The following is a 7,699-nucleotide window of genomic DNA, read 5'->3' as shown; positions in this document are numbered from 1 at the left end:
TTTAGGGCCCAGCAATTAGAGTTGATTTATTCTTAGTCTAGGATTCTACAAAAAATCTTGCCTGATGCTCCCGGGACTAAGGTTGATATAGCCAACTCAAAGCCAAGTCCCCACGCAGTATCATTGGGTCAGTAGACACAAATGCGGTGAACCTATTGAGCCAACTACAGTAGTTGTCTTTACAAACTGCTTCTAACAACCAGGTCACATCGTCTAACCCTTCGTCTTCTCAACCCTCTTCAGTTAATGCCATCCAATCTGCCAACCCCAAAGGAAATCAAAATTCCAATGGGAAGAAGAAAGGACGAGGTAAGAAAAAGAGTCAAGATGAGAAGGCTGACGCAAATAAATCCGGCAATAATGCTGGTGGTGGTAGAAATGAGTCTAAAAAGAAAGTCAAGTTTCCATGCAAGTTATGCAATGGAGACCATTTAACTCATCTCTGCCCCAAGATTCAAGACGCTCAGTGCTTGTTAGGGTAGCAAGGGACTTCTAGCTCTCAAGCTATGTTAACCAACCCTTTTCCCCAAGGGCAGCAACTTCTTGCTGGCGCGAATTCAAACCCTGGTACCTCTGCAGGGGGCAACCAAGAAGGGGAAAAATCATCAAATGTTTTCATGATGGGTTCTAATGTCCATGTGGCCACTCGGTCACATGATTATGGTGAAGCAAAAACTTCCAAGGACAAAACTACTCCCAGAAATACCAACCTTCATATTGAGCGACCCCCTATCGAGACTATACCACACATACCGAAAGGTCCTGCTAAACGCGCGACTATTAATCTTAATGCTAGGGTCGCCCAGAATTACTCCATTATTGAGGATCTGGCTTAGAGTCCATGCACCATGTCCACTTTAGAGGTTCTCCAATCATGTCCAGCTCAACGAAGTGCTTTACTTTTGGTGATTGTGGCAGTTGATCCAACTAACTCTTTAGTGCTCACTTTTGACATGTTAAATGTCAAAAAGTGACTCCCTCATCATATGACTTTCCAAATAAAGTCTACATATCAGAAAATTAACATTTTTCGTATGGTTATTGATGAAGGAGCTTCCACGTGCGTCTTTTCGATGTCATGCTGGAAGGCTATTGGATCGCCTTCGGCTGTTCCTTCACCTACCCTCCTGACTGCATTTGATGGACATTCTCATAAGCCACATGGGATTATCTCGGCCCTTCCCATATGTGTTGGGGGGAAGGTCATTAATATTGAAGTAGAATTCATTGATGCTAACCTAGACTACAATCTCCTCTTAGGAAGGAACTGGGTATATGAAATGGACGCCATTGTTTTGACTCTGTTTCGTGTCATTTGCTTTCCTCATGAAGGGAAAATCATTAAGGTTGATCAATTGGATTATTGTCCAGTCGATCCTCAAGCAACTTCTGACTCTATTGTTCCTTTAGTGGATAACCCTCGTCCGCCTACTAAGAATCTAGGAGTTGGGATGTATTCTTCATTGATGGGTACCTTTGATCTTCCCTCTCCTATTGCTAGAATCAATGTCATTTCATCATCTAAGGAGTCTCCTCGAAAAGAGTTCTTCCGAACTCATTATTTTTCAGACCCTTGGACCTTGCCTTCACCTACGACCACATTAGCTGAAGGACAAGTTAATGGAATGGCATTCCCTATGTCTGCAGCTGAGCTTAGATACCAGTCTATCATTAACTCTGCAGACGACCACTCTACTCCTTTTTCTAAGGAGGAGCTAGATGGTGATGTGGCCCCAGCCTAGACCCTTGATTCTACCTCCACCTTGGACTGCTTAGATATGGTTTTACCTTCTGAAGAAGCAATCCTAGAAGTAATGATGAGTGTAGATCGACCTTGGGAAAACTTACACCATCATTCATATTTTCTTCCTCCATTGCAGGAAGTAGAATCTAGGTTCTCCGAGCTCTTTACTAGTGATGTTTGTACGGTATCAAATCCTTTATCTCTAGGAACCCTAGTGTGATCGAGAATCTCTTCATCAGAGCTGAGTGTTCCCCTGAGGAAATTCAAATTTACACTGACCTGTTTAAATAATTTCGAGATGTATTCGCTTGGTCTTATGAAGAAATGCCTGGCATTGATCCATCTATAGTTCAACATGAGATCAAGACGTATGAAAACGCCAAACCAATTCGTCAAAGGCTTCGGCTGGTTAATCCTAGGAAAGCAGCAGCCATTAAAGCTGAAGTAGAGAAGCTGCTCAAGGCAGGTTTCATATACCCTGTTCCTCTTACCGATTGGGTTTCTAATCCAGTCCCTGTGGATAAAAAGCAAGGAACAATCTGAGTATGCATTGACTTTAGGGACCTAAATAAAGCTTGTCCCAAAGATAATTACCCCACACCATTCATTGATTAGATTATTGACGAGTGTGCGGGTAATGAGATTTTTTCCTTCATGGACGGTTTTTCCGATTATAATCAAATCTCTATCCGTCCTGAAGATCAACATAAGACAGCTTTTATATGTCCCTGGGGTACCTTCGCATACAGAAAGATGCCTTTTGGTCTTAAAAATGCTGGAGCTACTTTCCAGTGGGCCATGTCATATGCTTTCCACAACATTAAACATATCATCGAAGCATACTTGGACGATCTAGCTACTCGTTCTCGAAAGAGAACTGATCATCCTAGTCATCTTCGATTGGTTTTTGAGCAATGTTGTTTTTATAAGATCCAGTTGAATCCCAATAAGTGCATTTTCACGGTTACATCTGGTCAGCTATTAGGGTTCATCATGTCAAATGAAGGGATTTGGGTTGATCCCTTCAAGGTTGAGGCAATAATTCAATTGCCTCCCCCATCCTCAATTCGGCAACTTCAAAGTCTTCAAGAAAAGGCTAATTTCTTAAGATGGTTTATAGTGAATTATGTCAAGATCACTAAAGAGTTTATGCATTTGCTACGCAAAGGAGTTCCATTCGTGTGGGATGACTTTGCGCAGTGGTCATTCAATGCTTTGAAAAAGGCATTAGTCTCTGCCCCGCTTTTGAGTCCACTGGATTATGGTAGGGACTTCCTTTTATATCTCACTGCAGCAGAATCAACCATTGGTATGGTTCTCGTTCAGGAAGACGATGCTCTCACGGAGCATGTGATTTATTATTTGAGCTGAGGCTTGCTAGGTCCTGAACTTCACTATTCTCCGGTTGAGAAGTTGGCTTTGGCAACTGTCGATGCTGTCCAACGGCTCCGTCATTATATCTTGCTACGAAAATTTTTTGTCTTAGCAACGGTCAATCCATTTCAGTTTATCCTCAGTAGGCGAGTGATTGGGGGCAAATATAATCAATGGATAGTCATTCTACAAGAATTTGATCTCGAGTTCTTGTCTGCCAAGTCTAAGAAATCCATGGTTTTTGCAAAGCTAATTTCTGAGCTGCCTTGTGGAGAGGATACTATTTATGAGGAAAGTTTTCTCGACGAACATTTATTCCTCATCTCTTCACTCGACCCTTGGTATGGAGATATCATTGTCTATCTCCAAACTTCAAAGTTTCCCTCTACTTTCTCTAAGGACGAACGTTGAAAATTACGTCACCTGGCTAAAAATTATGTTATCATTGGTGATACATTATATCGTCTAGGGGTTGATTCAATCCTTCGGCACTGTTTAACCTTAGAGGAAGCAGAGTCAGTGCTCAATGACTACCACAGTGGAGCTTGTGGTGGTCATCTATCAAGGCGGTCATCTATCAAGGCTTGCTATAGTTCAGCGTATCTTGCGTGCTGGCTCTTTTTGGCCTTCGCTCCTCAAAGATTGTGTTGAAGCGGTCAAACGCTGTCACCCCTGTCAAATTTATACTCAGAAAATGCGCACACAACCAGCTCCTGTTTTTCTCGTTGTCACTGTCGGTCCTTTTGCTAAGTGGGGTATTGATTTTACGAATTTTAATCCGCCTTGAGCAGTGAATCACAAGTATATTATCGTGGCCGTAGACTACTTCACGAAGTGGGCTAAGGCCATGCCCACTTATAAAAATGTTAGTGAAATAGCAGCATTGTTCCTTTTTAATCAGATTATCTCTAGGTTCGGTATCCCGAGAGAGATTGTCACTGACCATGGTAGTCATTTCCAGAATCAACTAATGTCAGAATTGGCTCTCAAATTGGGTTTCCGACAGGAACATTTGTCTCCTTATTATCCTCAGGCCAATGGACAGGTCGAGGTAGTGAAAAAAACTCTTAAGATGATTTTTCAAAGTACAATCAATAAAAATCGATCCAATTGGCATCTTATGTTGTATCCGGCTCTGTGGGCATACCGAACCTCCGTAAAGACTACTACTAGTTTTACACCTTTTCAGTTAGTTTATGGGATGGAATCTATCTTTCCTGTATAATGTGAAATTCCATCTCTTAAGTTAGCTGTTTAGCTCCTTCCAGAGACTTCTAGTCTCGAAGAGCACCTCCTTCATTTGGAACATCTCAATGAGCAGCGTCGGGATGTCACCACAACCAATGAGGCTCATAAGAAAAGGGTTAAAACGTAGTATGATAAAGCTGTCCGTCGTCGAGTCTTTTCTGAAGGCGACCATTTCTTGGTCTATGACCAAGATAAGGACACCTTGGGGGCAGGCAAGTTCAAGCCTATGTGGTATGGTCCCTTCATAATTAAACGAGTTTTAGAAAAAGGGTCATATGAGTTTATCAATTTTGAGGGAAACAAGTTGGTAGAGCCCCGAAACGGGCTCTACCTTAAGAAGTACTTTGCTTAAGTAGCAGCTAGGCAATGGCTTCTTTGTACATTTTGTATATTTGGACATATCTCATCGAGAGTTTTTGATATCAACAGTTTTTGGTCTACTATGGCAGATGTTGATGGATGACTTGGTCTATTTTTGATTCGCCGATGGTGCTAGTCGACACACTCGGAATCTCGATTCCGCAGCTTGGGTACTCTACTATCCAACTGGTCAGTTGATGGTATCAAGGGGAGTATGCATTGGTCCCGCTTCAAATAATATGGCTAAGTATACTGCCGTCATTAATTGACTATCTGAAGCAATTTCTTACGAAATCAACTCGTTGATAGTTTATCTTGATTCACAATTGATAATGTCACAATTGAATAACATTTATCGGGTAAGGGATCCATGTTTATATCGCTAGTATTTAAGGGTGAGGTTGTTGCAAAGATCATTTACTTATATTAATTATTTGCACATTCCAAGATCTCATAATTGGTTAGTTGATTCTATTGCTAATCAAGCATTAGACTGGCACATCAATCATTCATCACAATAAAATCAAGCATCAAAAAGTCGAACTGTATATATATATATCATAAAACATCTCGAGTGTACATAAGTGTGTCCAAAATAATATACAAAAATTGGGACTCAAATGCCCATAATCATGTCTAGTACATCTAATGCCCCAGCTCAGGATGAGCGGCTAAGTAGGTAACTATCGCATTGGCCACATGCCTAAGAGTGCGAACCCAGTCTCGTGGCATGCCAACCACATGACACTGCATATCTTCAGGGAGATCCTCTATGGTTGCCATCGGTACTTGGTGGGTTAGTCTCACCAAGTGCTGCTGTCGCTCTGTATCTACAGCTACCTCTTCGGCCCCTCGGTTGCAACGTCTGTGCCATGGGAACCCATCTGGTCATACTAGCCCAATATCTGGAACATGATCATCATATTAGTCTTTTGAATCCTATCAAAAACATTTTTCAAAATTCATTATTATATTTGAAAAATAAAATAAGAATCATAAAATAAGAAAACACTTACCAATGTTGCCCCATGCTACGGTCGGTGGTAATACTAGATCGGGATCTCCTCAGAAATCCAACCCAGCATAAGGGTAGTCATCTACGGTGATGATCTGCTGCTCCCACCAGGAGAAGAAGTCATCATCAAATGCAGTCCGTGGGACGTCCCCACCTCCTAGACGTTTCATCAAGTCAGCCCACCTACCCATTCATGGATCTCGTGGGGTGCTGATTGAAACCGGTACTCTAGGTCGAAGTGCAGGGACCCTCTCAAAAAAGAAAGAACACAAAATAGTCCCATATCCGAAGTTTTTGGTCTGCCCTCTCTTGATGGAAGTAAGCTGGCTTTTCAGGCTGGCCAGAAGAGGAGTACACCAGTCAAATACGGTGGTGAGACAATCTACCGCCAAGCTCATGGCTGGCCGTGATGCCTGGTGCAGAGAAGCTGATCCGTTCACTCTAGCTATAGTGAACAAGATTATCCTCAGCGATAGACTCTCCACATGTTTGATTGGAATTTGACTTCCAATCTTCTCTGGATGTCCCGGGAAATATATATGTACATAGTCCTCGATCGAGAGACTGCCTCGTGTCTTGCCCCTGGAATGTACTACCTCTCCCCTTCGGGAAAGGCCTGTGATGAAATAAATGTCTTCCACTTCTATCCTGAGTGGCATCTGGTCAATCATAAATGAATCATCCTCGATGCTCCAGTAGTGAATGAGCATCTCAAGCAGGCATGTGTTTGCTTTCATATTTGGCATTTTGAAGAATTTTAGCAAACCACATCCCCGTAAGGCATCCAAAGCATTGGGATCGTTCATAACCTCATCATCCACTGAGGTATGCTCTCTTTCTTGCCAAGTGACTGGCATCCTGAAGAAAAAATGATTTTAGACCGTTATTTTTTTTGTTTGAAATGTTCACAGCACGCGGGTCCATTTACACACAGTCGTGTGTAGGGCCTGCATGTATGCGGGTTTCATATATCCAACCCACGTATACGCCGCAGTGAAATTTTTGACAAAAAATTCAATGATAAAACTTAAATTAAAAATTCTAAAACTAGTCACAATTGAATGCAAGACAAGTATAAAGGTTACCTGGTGATTTTGGAAGGATCTGAATGGTTGAATTTGGCGTATGGAAAAGTTTGCTCCTTTTGCTCCACTCCTCTGCTCTCAAACTCAAATGGTGAAAATGGTGAGTCCAAAAACTATTTTATAGGCTTTGAAAAGAAAAAAAAAATTCAAAACTTGATTTTGTTTGGTCTCATGTAACTTTTAACTTGGGAGCTTGGAATGTCGAGAATGGTTTGATTTTTAGGACATTTTGGACGTTTTTCGACAGTTTCGAGTCGGTTCCATGACTGCTGACCCATCATGGTAGGTATCGTTTTCTCATTAGCATATAGGTTAGGCAAGCCATTTTTCCGTTACATAATGCACACTAGCCTCCATTTGTCGATACACTTGCCATAGGGTCGATCCCATCGTGTTATGGTTCGTAAACCACTTTCACTCACCGATTTTTTAATCATGACATGATGGTAGAGCCATCCTTTTCATGGGCATCATAGTTAGCACCTCACTGACATTTGTTGCCCATGCTGCTCTGATCTGAGTAGGCTCGGGAGTCCTCTGTAGTCCTGCCATGACTTATGCAATGAAGACTCATTCCTCTTTGCTTCTTCGCTTTGTTCTGGCCTTATACCCTAGAGGCTCCTTTGTGTTGAGTTGTACTACTGCATTGCATTTTGACCATTTGCACCCTTTTGGCCTTAAGCCAGCTTCACTTGGACTCATGTTTAAGCCAACTTTTGACCATGACTACTGTGAAATCAAACTTGCATGCCCTTGTCTTCTGCAACTTGACACACCTTGATCCATGGAAGGAACACACCTTTGAGTGTCTTTGACTAGTTTTCACCTCCCTACATTGAGCATAGGAACGTTCCAATCCCAGGAACTAGATCA

Source organism: Pinus tabuliformis, chromosome 5_2 (assembly GCF_031772625.1).
Source record: "Pinus tabuliformis cultivar Carrire ecotype Pingquan chromosome 5_2, CPIR1, whole genome shotgun sequence".
Lineage (NCBI taxonomy): Eukaryota > Viridiplantae > Streptophyta > Pinopsida > Pinales > Pinaceae > Pinus > Pinus tabuliformis.
This window is presented reverse-complemented; position numbering follows the sequence as displayed.